The sequence below is a fragment of the Cydia splendana genome, unplaced genomic scaffold (genome assembly GCF_910591565.1).
Source record: "Cydia splendana unplaced genomic scaffold, ilCydSple1.2 scaffold_89_ctg1, whole genome shotgun sequence".
NCBI classification, from domain to species: Eukaryota; Metazoa; Arthropoda; class Insecta; order Lepidoptera; family Tortricidae; genus Cydia; species Cydia splendana.
The window spans coordinates 107,725-121,335 of NW_026946909.1; the positions used below are offsets into that span (position 1 = coordinate 107,725).

The 13,611-nt window shown below is 38.3% G+C and overlaps 1 long non-coding RNA gene across 1 annotated transcript in view; it reads left to right on the forward strand.

Moving 5' to 3' along the window:
- The first annotated feature begins 3,587 nt into the window (after positions 1-3,587).
- Positions 3,588-13,611, forward strand: part of LOC134805938 (uncharacterized) — a 145,037-nt gene continuing 135,013 nt past the window's right edge. The window contains exon 1 of the long non-coding RNA XR_010146437.1: positions 3,588-3,626. This is a non-coding gene — a long non-coding RNA (uncharacterized LOC134805938). The remainder of the gene's footprint in view (positions 3,627-13,611) is intronic.

Here is a 13,611-nt window from a genome sequence, read left to right on the forward strand (position 1 = left end):
CTTACCGAAGATGCAGAGTACAGCAATTGGTCTGTAGTTATGGACATTCGATTTCAAGCCTGATTTATGAATTGGCAATACTTTGGTCGTCTTCCAGGCTGTTGGGTAGGTTCTGTTTTTTAAAGCCAAGTTAAATATACACTTCAGGGGTTGCACAAATAGAATAGAATAGAATAGAATAGAATAGAATAGAATAGTTTTTTATTCGTAAACACACAGACAACAGACATACATTGAAAAAAACATAGTGAAAAACAAAGTGTCACGAAATGGTCCCATCTCAGCATGTTGCTGGCGACTTCCAGCGCTGATCTTCCGATTAGACCATCAAGTGAGAAATAATCACGGAAGGTAACAGACAAAAAAATAAGTAAAGAAACATAAAATAAACCGAAAAATAGATTACACACATTTTACACAGCTAATACAAAAAAGAGATGAATTAAGTACACGGATTAACCGATCGAACTTGTACCATCCGGTCGGGTCACATCGTGGCGCGGCATTAGGCGCGCATAACTAGCGCTAGCGGTAGCTACACGAAATTAAATTCGATGACAGATTTGACAAACAATAAAGTGAGTGAATCTAATATAATATTATGTAAAATTTCAATCAGTTTTAACTTTTTAGTCATGAAAACAATGTTACAAAGTTGGCTAAAATACATAAACAAAAACAACACCAAAGTTAAACAAATAGAAACATAATGAAATGACACAGATAAAAAGGATGGCGTGTCGGGAATGGTGTCGACTCCTATGCGGAAGGAACAAGAACATTGTGGTAAGTAACAAAATTTACAATACAATACAACAATAGCAAATGCTTCATAGCAGTCTCTAACGACATACTGCGGGATTCCATCTGGTCCCTGTGTTTGTTTGGGCCGCAAGTGATCAATGGCTTTGCGAATATCATTGTCACTTTATGTCATCAAGGGTTATAAGCCGGTCACTGCAGTTGGGTAGTTCAGCTCTGGCATCCAAACATGCTGTTGTCACGTCGAGAGTGGGGGCATTTTTTAGAAAGACTTCTTTAAAAAAAAGTTGCAAATGAGTCAGCCACATCTTGCGATGACATATTGCCAAAAGTTGCAGGTTGATTCGAACCTCGATTTCGTTTTATATATTTCCAGAAGGTGGAAGGGTCACGAATGATATTACTTTGTAGGTTATTTACGTACGATCGCACAGCAGCTTCGGTCTGAATATTTACCATCCTCCGATAGTAGGTGAAAAACGCATAATAAAGTTGATCGCTTGTTTGTTTGAATAACTTATGATAGTGATTTTTTAATTTGTTTAAATCAATCAGATCCGCTGAAAACCATTCTGGATAGTGGTGCTTAGGTTTATTCTTGTGGGGTTCTCTTAGGGGTACACACTCTGTGAGGATTTCATCTAAAATGGCATAAAAAAGGTTAGTGCAATCATTTGTCTCGTTAATATTAAGGAGAGGGGACCAGTCCGTGGTAGCTAATTTTTGATACAGTAGATGAAAGTTAGCCTTACGGTAATTTCTTATAGGTATACTATCGTGGTTGTTAGGTGGGCTATTCGTGCTATTTGGACAATTTTTACTGAATAGAGATAGGCATGACACCTCTATGTTAAGTGATGTTTTTCTACTGTTACAAGTCCAGCGACAGCTTCCTCGACTACTATTTGAGAGGTCACGTTGTCTGACAGCACCAGGTCAAGTAACCGATTGAGATCATTTAATATTTTATTATGTTGGGCCAGGTTACTGTGACATATGTGGGTAGTTAAGTATAACGTTATTTAAGTATAATATCATTGTCTATAACGATCATTATACTTCCTATCCAAATCCAAGACAACAATATAATTTACTGAGCAGCAGTACATGGAATCATGCCGTCCTTGTCACACATTTTAGAGATATAATATTTAAAAAACAAGTTCGCACTGTCCCTCTCACTCGCTACGCTATCATCCCCCGCCATCCCACTCCGACACCTCTCCTCAGATACCCGTCATTACATGTTTTTGTGTTAGTCCGAGTCACACGTATTTTCGCCAAAATAGTGTTCCTCTAAATATCTGTGTGTGTGTTTCGATTGATGAAGTTAGTGTGAGTAATTTTAATATGTCTATTGAGCGCTGAATGATAATAATTATAGAATTAAAACATTATTTGTACTGCCGGCCGCCGCCGTACCCCCGTGCGAAAAATGAATGTTTTTTCGCCACGGCAAGTCTAGTCTCGTTTACAATTCTTGACATGGCTGGTATACTTTAATTTGTAATCGTATTTTCATTTAGCGTGATAAACTCATTACCTAAGAAATCAACTAAGTACGTAATCTTTGCGTTCGTACGAAATCACTTGTTACAACTACCTTATTTTTAGAATAAAATAAGTACGGAGCTATAAATAAATCACAAAATGAACTTTAACCCAGTTATATGACTAATCCAAAATCTAAAGGTTATAGTAATATGTAGATATTACTTACATTTCATGTTTTGAATAAAAAATGGTACATTCATACTATGTAATGTTCGCTCAGTAAATTGTTTACGAATGCGAACACTATATTATTATATTATAATATAGGTATTTATACGTACTACGTAAACGTTTCAAGAAAACGGCCATGTCCGATCTACCCTACCGTGTAATAAAAAAGATAGGTAACAATATTTAATCCTTGCCGATTGGTAATAAGTCCTTATGAACGGTAGCAAATGTGTCTTTGTGCAAATATACATATTCTGTAACCAACAAGTTTAATTACCATCTTATGAAGATACCTACAGGTACCTACATTTATATGTAAAATGAAAAATTTCATTAAATACACAATCTACAAGATACTTGAAGAATAGTTTGACCGACTGTTTAAAGTGTTTAATGCCAGTAACCGATGTATACAACCAGCACGCGCTATGCGTGCTCCGATACCGACATAGTGAATGGATCGTAAGGATTAAAACGGATTAGGTACTTCCTTTAATCGCACATCGCGGTATCGTCGAGTCTTGGGTCCAGTCGGTGTGGTCGCCTCCCTTTGCTCATCAGTTAATCTCCTGCTTTGTGATAACTAGACATTCTTGATTGACAGTATTAAGTACCAATGCTATAATATAAGGCTTTTACTTGAAATTTAACTTTTAAGGAGTAACTTATAGTATAGATTATGTACTAAATATAGTATTCTTTGATTTCTAATTTTAATTTTAATCTTAATCTAAATCTTTGATTTTAATTCAAGTTAACAAAACTGTAGTGTCAATCCCATAGGCGTAAAGAAATAGTTTAAACCACACCCTAAAGTAGGTCAAATTGGACCTTATTTTAATTAGGGAATAAGGTGTAATTAGTGAGAGGATTGTACGAAATTATGAAATTCAGTATTGGTTATGGGGAAACCAATGACGTACAAGGAAGTAGGAAATAGCAGGGATGACGGGATCTAAGGTAGGGATCAATAGAGTCCCTTACGAGATCACTCTTCGTTGCCTTCCGCAAACCGTCGGACGTCGGTTCTCTAGCTAGGTCTATCTAGGTTACCTATATTGTGTCCTGACCTGGACTTTGCTAGTTTCTCATGATGCTGGTAGAGTTTGGTTTGATTATATATCGAAATGCTCATCCTCGTCTAATTCTAAATGTACCGCGTGTACAGCAGAGAGTACGTCTCCGGCTAGGGCGGTGCCACAACCCTGGCTATACGAGTCAGAGGTTTGGTCACGGCTACATCTCGATTTCATGGGTCCTATTCAAGGTGCCTCATTTTTGGTGTTAATTGATTCGACCTCGAAATGGATTGAAGTTTTTGAAATGTATAAAACTACTGCCGCTGAAGTTATTCGCGTGTTACGGGAAACATTTGCGCGTTTTGGGCTACCAAAAGAGATTGTATCAGATAACGGGCCCCCGTTTTCTAGGAAGGAGTATGAGCGTTTTATGACTTTTAACGGTGTTAAAATGACATTTGCACCAGTATACCATCCTTCGTCGAATGGGGCCGCAGAGGGGGCAGTTAAACTGTGCAAACGAGTAGTTCGGAAAGCTTTGCGCGACGGCTTTGATGTAGACGCAGCGTTACAGTCATATTTATTGTCTTACCGAAATGTAGACCACAGTACAACCGGTACGTCACCAGCGGTTCTTTTACAGCGTAGGACATTAAGGTCTCGTCTTGATCTATTGAAATGTAAGAGGCAAGTAGAAGATAAGGTTATTCAGAGTCAACGTAAACAAGTCGAGTATGCGGGAGGTACGTCTAGACAGTTGGATATCGGAGAGAAGGTGTGGGCACGTAATTATACAGGAGGGGAAAAATGGATAGGAGGGAAAATTGAACAAAAAGTAGGATCTCGCAACTATATTGTTGGTAGGGAAAATGGTCCACCCATCAAACGACATATCGATCAGCTTAAAACTAAGTGGGCTAGCACGATTGATGTGTCAGTACCAAACTCTCCAATTGCGGTAGAACCACCAAACGAATTTCCCACAGGTACGACGGCGGGAGGGGTGCCAGAACCGGTAACAAGCAATTCTGAGTTAAGGGCCGGGAATGCTCCACCGTTGCCAGTTGCACCGGCCGCGCCCCCTACATTGCCGGTTCCCGTGGAGGGTCCCAAACCGATCCGCAGTAGGAAACCCGTTAAAAGATATGGGTTCGACTTGGATTAGTATTTAATGATTTAATTCTTATTAAGCTAGTACGCATAACTGTAATTATAGATTTAGTGGGGGGGGGGGGGGGGGGTGTGACATATGTGGGTAGATTAAGTAATCAGGCGCCGACTGAATGTGGGTAGGTTTATTTCTGTCTCTTTTAATAAATCCTATACCGAACGGACGTGTTTCCTTGGTCTCATCAGCTCAGATCCATCTCCTGGCCTGAAGGCATATTTATCAGTTACAATAATGCATAAAATTTTCAAATGACTTACGGACGTTGTTTGTGGCCGAGTATAAGTTAAAATCACCTACTATTACAACTGCGTATGAATGCGAGCTTATAACTTTCTCTAGACATCGGAATGCAGAATGGTAACGAACGTCAGGTATTCTAGGGGCCAAATATACGACACACAGAATCAATTTCAAACGTCCCTTAGTAAGAAGTGCACAGATAATTTCATCCTGTGGATGCGCGTCACAATCTAGCTCCCGCAAACAATACGGCGCGCGCGCCGCGAGCAGCACTCCGCCTCCGCCACGGCCGGGACGATCACAGCGCAGCACGCTGAAGTCGGCAGGGAAAAGCTCGGAATCGTGCACAGAGGCGTCGAGGCGGGTTTCAGTTAGGGCCAATACATCTGTCTCGAATGTCACTAGCATATTCTTTGTTACGGATAGTTTACCCTTTAACCCCCTAACATTCTGGTAAAAAATATGTGTTTTCTGTGATTTGGGAACGAAAAAACTTATTCAGAGATCTGTTTGCTATACCGAGATGATGATTGTTTATATTTAAAGGAATACTATGAGTACTATGACTATTCGAGTCTAAAGTAAAGTGTGTCAAAAGCGTCATTAGATCGTTATAGATTGCAATAAATCCCCGCTTGTTGACGTTACCAAATCCAGAGAACATACTATTATCATAGAGTAAATTCTTATTAGGGTCTAGTGTAAAGCAATATTCACTTTGTACATTGTCTGTATATAGCAGCCTATTAAAGGTAGAAACACGGTTATTAAAGAGGATGGAGTACTTATTACATTTAAATGTAGGCACCTGTTCTCTTATAAATGTAATAAGTTCTTTAAAGTTTACATTTTTCTTAAAATCACTGTCACCTATGTAAATAACACAAAAGTCGTTAAAATTATAATTTCGTAGCTTGTCATGGAGGTCGCGAAACAGTTCTCTAGTGCCTGCCCCTGGTTTCAAGTAAATATACGTGTTTTCATGGGACCGTGACTGTTTGATTAATTCTATCAGATGATTGGAGTAGTTGCTTATCAGACACATTCTGGAATAAGGTAGTGACGACCGATTTTGCCGAGCTTTTTTGGGAATGGGGATTATTGGCGTCACGATCCCTTTGGTTTTCATACGGTCGTCAATGGTATTCGGAATAGGTACACCTTTCAGTTGAGCGAGTTGTTTTTTGTGAGCCTCCACCTCAATTTCTAATGATGCTATGAGCTTTTTCAGGCGCTGCAATTGTACCTCACAGTCAATATTTAGGCACATCATAGCTCCGCCTGGCGATTGAGGCATGACGTTTTGAATGGAGTTTCGCTTATTTATGCTAGACGGTGAGGGAGAGGCAAGGTTAGATGCGTGACAGAGCTTTTTCAGTGTGCCAACTTCTCTCTGCAAGTTATCGATACTTCTTTTCAGCCCATTATTTTCAATTATTACCTCTTCGAGTTGGTTTTCAGTAGACGCGAGTTCAGAGCCGAGTCGGACTATTTCTTCCTTCATTTCCAGGACCGTCAATACGTCATTCACCGAGTAATCCAGACTCTTTGAGAGCTTTTGCTGAACGAGTGCAGCTTTTATGGAGGTATCAGATTCCTCCTGGGCATCTGAGATATGCGATGTTAACGGAGATTGAGATTCAAATGGAGGGGATGGCGGATTTGTTACATTCGTCCCGTCGCTTATTATGGGAGAATTGTGAATCAATCGGAGACAATCTTGAGATTTTTCTTGGTCTGTGGATAGGTTATCTTTCTCGCCCGTTAGTATATACCTAGTGTAAGCGACCCAAGTAACAAAAGGTTCTATAACTAAGGCATTTTATAACCAAACAGTGATATAGTAGGCCTATAATGGTAACCATTGTGACTGCTTGTACTATAAAGGTTTTTAACAGAGCGTTTTGGTTCTATAAGATTAAAGAGCATTTTAGTTTTATAATTTAGCTCTTAGAACGCTTATAGCACCGTACAAAAGAATATTTAAAGTGCTGCACTGTAATAGTCATGTAATAAGCGATTATGGTACTATTTAATACTATAGACGACTTTACTGACGCTTTTATGTACCTATTTTGCACTAATAATGCGTCAAAATAACTTTTATAGTACTAGTATTGTAGCAGTATCGTAAACACTATTAGAGGATCAACCAGCACTATAAAAGGGCTTTACACGACCATTACGTAACGTTTTAGCTTTTTAAAAGCTCTCTTAACATCGCTATAAGGCTAGTTCTGTAAAAGTCATGAAGGTTTTTCTATAGTGCTATATAGTACCGTAAAAGTTACCTGCTACGTTGCTAAATAACTTAATCCTAACCTGTTAAAATATGGCTGCTGTTTTCTGCCATGATAGCACGTTAGCAGCACGGCTGAAGCCTATGTGTACTATAGTAGCCACAGTTGGGACAAGTCCTTATGTTATTAATTTAAATTTAATTAAAACATGAAAATTATGAGAGCGCATTGTCAAATTTGAAATCATCATAATGATTTTATCGATACAATTATTTTCGCATGTACAATATACCGGCATAGTAACGGTCCACGAATGTTTTTAGTACGTCCTTTTTATTACCTGAAATACAAATGTCACTTTAAGAAACAATGACGAGAATGAACTTACCGATATTTAATATTTTAGACACCCACGACGCAAGTGTGATAAATAAGATCACTGGAATCGTTTACGGTGCAAAATAGCACTATAAGCATGTTTTGGTTACTTTTATAATTGCAAATTGCGACATAAACGTTGCAGATAGCACTATTTTAGTACTAAAAAGCGTTTCTCGTCACTTTTACATTTCAACCATAGAGCTGATTTATCACCGTGAGAGCCTTTATGTAATGTTTATAGAATAAATCAGTGATAAAACTAGGGCCTAATTGGGGTTTCGTAAACGTTTACAACACCATTATAGTGCTAATCATGAACACTAATTAGCACGCTCCAAAACGTTCTCAGGACCTTTATGGTACCAAATTTTGTTACTTGGGGAAGTAGCAGACGAACTTAAATAAACCTGATCCGGTGGTGCTTCTTGGTTCGAGCCTAGATTTTCTGATGGGTCAGTTTTTAGTTTATGTGAGAAGGCTGGTGAGTTTGATTGGGACCTGTCTGGAGATTCTGAAAGTTTGTCTTGGTCCGGGGTTATGTTTTCTGACACGTCCGTGTCTAGAGCGTGATGAGGTAAGGGGGAGCTTAATTGTGAACAACTTGGAGCTTTCTCATGGTCAATGTTACAGTCAACAGTCATATTGGCGTCCGTTCGTGGCGTACTATGGGAAGGAACAGGTAAACTTAGCTGGGGACAATCGAGAGCTTTATCTATGTTCATGGGTAAGTCATCCTTAACCGTTATTAGTGTGGAGTGTACATGGCTTTGTATTGGCTTCTTAGCTTTGTCTTTATTTGCGCTTTTCGCAGAGTTCGTTCGTGACGGCAGGGGTCGCAGAGCCAGTTTGTTTGCCATCATGGGGGACTGCTTTCTACCAGTACATGTTTGCACTTCAATTGTTCTCTTTTTGTTGGTTCCCACAATCTGAATGCTTTTTCAGATAATCCCATACAGATAAAATGAAAAGTCAATTTGCATACAGAACATATCGTCGCATTTTTCCTATCTACAGTACATTTACAATCATGGCAAATTGACGTAATTCTTCGATTATTAGTCTTTGTTACAGGTTTGTTTTTGTTTTCCATTATTTATAATCAAGTGTGATTGTCAAAATTAAATATTGTATGCTAAATAGTTTTTCACATTCATGCCCGGTATTGGTGAATAGAAATGCTCAATACCGCCGTCATTACGTTCTGTTTGAATGCGTACTTGTTCTGACGTATTGGTATTAACCAGGAAGTTTAGCACGTGTAGGATAGATGGCGTAATTAGTAGTAGGGATGAAATCTGTATGAGCGTGTGTTTCGGCTTGTTGTCAATAGGTGGCGGTGTCAGTCTGAACAGCCAATAATACTATTTTTGCTTGAGTATTTTAGTCTAGCAATACCGTACATACGTCGGCTCAGCTGTCAATAGTAACGCCAATCAGCTGTTGAGTAGTCCCGCTATTTTGTTTTCGGAAAGTGGTTTTTGTAGTGTCGTAGTTCAAAAATCAAACAAAGTAACGGCTAATATAAGTTTCTCACCGTATATTTTGGTGTCCAGTGCCTTGTTGTTGTGGGATTATTACTGCATTTTCACTGTAAGTACTACTGTTGACTTGTTGCACTCCAAACTGCTTTTCTAGGTAGCATTTTAAACCTTTTTCCAAAAAAAATCTATAGAGCTCTTGATATTAATGTTTTCATGTCAAATGTTGCCAGCAGAAAAACCGAATAGTGATAGGGCTCGCTTCGCTCGCCCTAATAATGAGTAGTAGAGGGAATTTCGAGTACATACCAAGCAAATCACATGCATATATCTAACATCCCGATCGTTATCTACCGTAGGCGTGTTAGCGAGGGAATTAGAAGAATTTTGCAAGAAGCAATGCATAGATGAAGTTATAATTATAAAAGATAAACTAAATGCGCAAGAAATGAATGAATTTTAGCTAGCTACAAATGTGACATTCCTAGGATCCTAGTAACAAAAGGTGTCACGAATGTATACGATAAAGAGGAAATAAGAATTATTTTAAACGATTTCCATCTATTACCCACCAGTGGCCACGCGGGGGTTAAAAGAATGCTCAATAATATAAAACGACATTACTTCTGGCTAAGAATGAGCCACGATGTAAAGGAATATGTAAAGAAATGTGCACATTGTCAACACAACAAACACACTAATAAATACACTAAGGAGCCAATGATGATAACTACAACACCAAGTTCATCCTACGAAAGAGTTTCTTTAGATATTCTAGGACCCTTAGAAATAGATAATTTTAACTATAAGTACGTATTAACAATTCAGTGTGAACTGACTAAGTTCGTCGAAGCATATCCTTTAGAGAGGAAAGACACTGAGTCTGTAAGTAAAGCATTTGTAAATTATTTTATTTTATTGAGATTCTCAAGAAAGTGGCATCGACAGGTTAAACTTAATGATTTTTTTTTTGTATTTTTTTTACTTTTAAGAATGAAAAATATGTTTTACTACTTCAAGTACCCCAAATTTTCAAAAGGGAACGGAAAATGAAGAAGTTATTTTCAAGACTTACAATAACCTATACATTGAACACAGGTTAAAGTTAAGCAGGTTACAGTGAAAAATACATTCATTTTTATTTTTTCCCTTGAACGTATAATAATACGAATGTCTCACTTTTAGCATAGATGAATAAACCTTCATACAATATTAAAATGATATTATTACATTAGGCCCCATACTGTAACATGTCAGAGGCTCCCTTCCATGTTAACATTATATGTGAACATAGTATTGTTCTATTTTTAAGTCGGTTAAATTTCAAATATTGTGTCCCACGGTAATTTAAGTATTTATATTTCTTCTCATATCTCAAGTGGGCCATTTCGACTGAAATTCTAGATATAGTTTTAGAGAGCCAGGTGATTACTAGTAAACCAATATATTAAGATACTTATTATTGAATGAAAACATTGGTCACTCTTGGCTACTGGAATATTCATGGTTATAAAATTTACATTAAAAAACGCTAAATATCTTGTGATCATCTGAAGTCACTTAAGAAATGAATTTCGTAGCACAGGCTGCCAATATTAAGCGGAGGGTTGAAGTATTTCCATAAACTATAAATTGATACAATAGTTTTAGTCAGCCGTTTGCGTTTGGAAAATTGAAGCAAATAATACCGTTATCATAAATAAAATTTGCCGGAGGTTGTTTGTCAGAGTAAAGTTTTAGCGAAAAAAAATTCCAAGTGAAATTCGGACAATAAAATTTTGAAGAAAATGTAGAACTCCTAAAAATACCTTAACACTTGCTGTTACGCAACGCAACCTTTTATACGTAAAATTTGATTCTATTACATTTTTTATAAAGTTCATGTGAGTTTTGTTAAATAAAAAGCAAGTATTCGAATTATCCGGTTTATTCGGATATCCGGATACAAAAACTGGGCGGATATTGCAAGCCCTAGCTATACCGGCCTATATTAATATTAAAATAGTAATAACATGTAGCTGTAAGACACAGCATTTTGTGCTCGTATGTTACAGAAAAAGACAGTATATCTTCACATAATTACTAGTCTAAATTGACTTAGAGATGTAAAGGTCTCTAAGTGTCAGAAACATTAAAAATATGGGTATGTACATATAGGGTGCTTCAAAAAAATAAAAATGATATTTTTTAACGGGGCATAGACTTAAATGCTTCCAATCGCTAAAAAAACTAACACGTATTTTTTTATTTCTCAATTAAACAACATTACGGGTCGCTACCAGCCATCAAATCTTTTAAAAAATCGCATATTTGTTTCTGCTCATGTCGCTACAATCATGTTACTAAATACCTCCTAAATAAGCCATTTGTGATTCTAATACACTCTGTTATGCCATCAGTAGTTTTTTCAATCTATAGTTTGCATTTGTCGGCATTTAAATAAACATAAATAAATCTAGTAAATCTACCCTCAAATGACTTTTATTTATATTAAGATACTTATTACATAATGTGATACGAGTCAACAACTTCGAGTACCGAGTTCCCAACAGAGACTGGGATGGGCACAACATTGGCATTTGACATAAGTTTCGTCTTGTCCATGTTCATTTTCAAGCCCACCCGTTGTGAAACTCGGTTGAGGTCATCGAGCATCATGCTGAGTTCCTCCATCGACTTTGCCATGACTACGATATCGTATTCGGAATTTCTTTCTTCTGAGGACATCTATTTGATGTGTGTCCATCAACACCGCAGTTAAAACAACGTATCTTGCGAAACATTCTTCTTTCCATTCCTTCAGCATAGCCCCGTTTCTTTTGTGTGAATGAGAAGGCTTTTTCGGGTTGTTGAATTACAAAATATTGTAATAAGTCTTCCGGCTCTACGCATTTAAGTGCCTGCGCACTATTTCTCATCGATACATCCGATATGCCGTGAATAAGACAATCTACTGCCTTTTTCCCGGTGATCTCGCATCTATTCAACAGCATCAATTTGTCGTAGAAATATGTGCGCAAACTCTCATCGGCTTTAGTTTTTCGAGCAAACATTTCTTCCAACATAAGTGCAAAGTTGTCGTCGATTGGAAAGGCACGACGTAGTTTTACTTGCCAGTCTGGCCACGTAAAATTCAGGCTTGGTAGCGAATAAAGCCATTTCTTAGCTGTACCAACCAACTTTTGCGTCGCATAGTGAGATGTTTGGACATCGTCCCATTCATATATTCGAGCGTACTCATTTACCTTGTGCAACCAGATCTCGATATTTTGACTCTTATTATCAGGATCGAACTCTGGTAAAGCATTTAACATTTGATGAGAACTGATGGACGGTTTACTTCTGCTGTTAAGTGCTTCAATCAAATCTTTAACGTTGACGGTGCTGCCAGATCCTCCTGATTTACGGCGCTTTGAATTAGAATGTGCGATTAAACGATTGCGATTAAACTTGAATTAAAATCAAAGAGTTAAATGTTAACTTTTGTTAACTTGATAACTTGAACCTTTAGTACATAATTTAGATAGACTTGTAAATCTACCCTCAAATGACTTTATTTTAGACGTCCAGCGATTTTTAGGTATGGTCAATTATTACCGCGGTTTCGTACCTAACGCGTCAGGCATGTTGAGCCCTCTCCACGAATTATTGCGCAACGGGGCTAAATGGGAGTGGGGTTCCCGACAGCAAGAGGCTTTTGAAAGCGTAAAAAAAGAATTGTGTTCTGATCGGGTACTGGGTCATTTTGACCCCGCGGCACAGCTAGTGTTATCGGTAGATGCTGGGCCTGGTCTTGGCGCCGTGCTGAGTCAGCGTGATCCCCAAACGGGAGCGGAACGTCCACTTGCTTTTGCCTCGCGATCGTTAACGGCTAGTGAGCGAAATTACAGCCAAATTCAGAAGGAAGCTACTGCCTTAATATTTGGAGTAAAGCGCTTCCACCAGTATTTATATGGTAGACAGGAGCCATTTATTTTAAAAACGGACCATCGACCTTTATTATCAATTTTTGGTAAAAAGGTTGGGATATCCGTAATGGCGGCGTCTCGACTTCAGCGTTACGCGATTATACTGTCGGCCTATAATTACGACGTACAATACATAAGTGGCTCGAAAAATATAGTAGCGGATTATTTCTCTCGCGCGCCGCTGCCGGAATGTGATGATGAAGAGGAAGAGGGAGAAATATCTTTTCTAAAATTTTTAGACGCAAATGTGGCACCAGTAACATTTGATGACTTAAGGAATGCTACCGAAGCTGATCCAGTGTTGCAAACTGTGATTAAGTATATGAGCCACGGATGGCCACGAAAAATCACTTGCAGTTCAGTTATGCCTTTTTTTAATTGCAAAGCTGACTTGGAAGTAGATAACGGTTGCTTGTTCCGTGGCCATCGGGTAGTTATTCCAACGCCGTATCGTAATCAGATATTACAGGACTTGCATTCTGGTCATTTAGGTATAGTAAAAACAAAGAGTATCGCGCGTAGTAAATTGTGGTGGCCAAAAATTGATTCCGATATCGAACAATGGATAGGATCATGTGCAGTTTGTGTGGCTGCGCGACCATCCCCTCCTCGCGCCGCGCCCGCGCC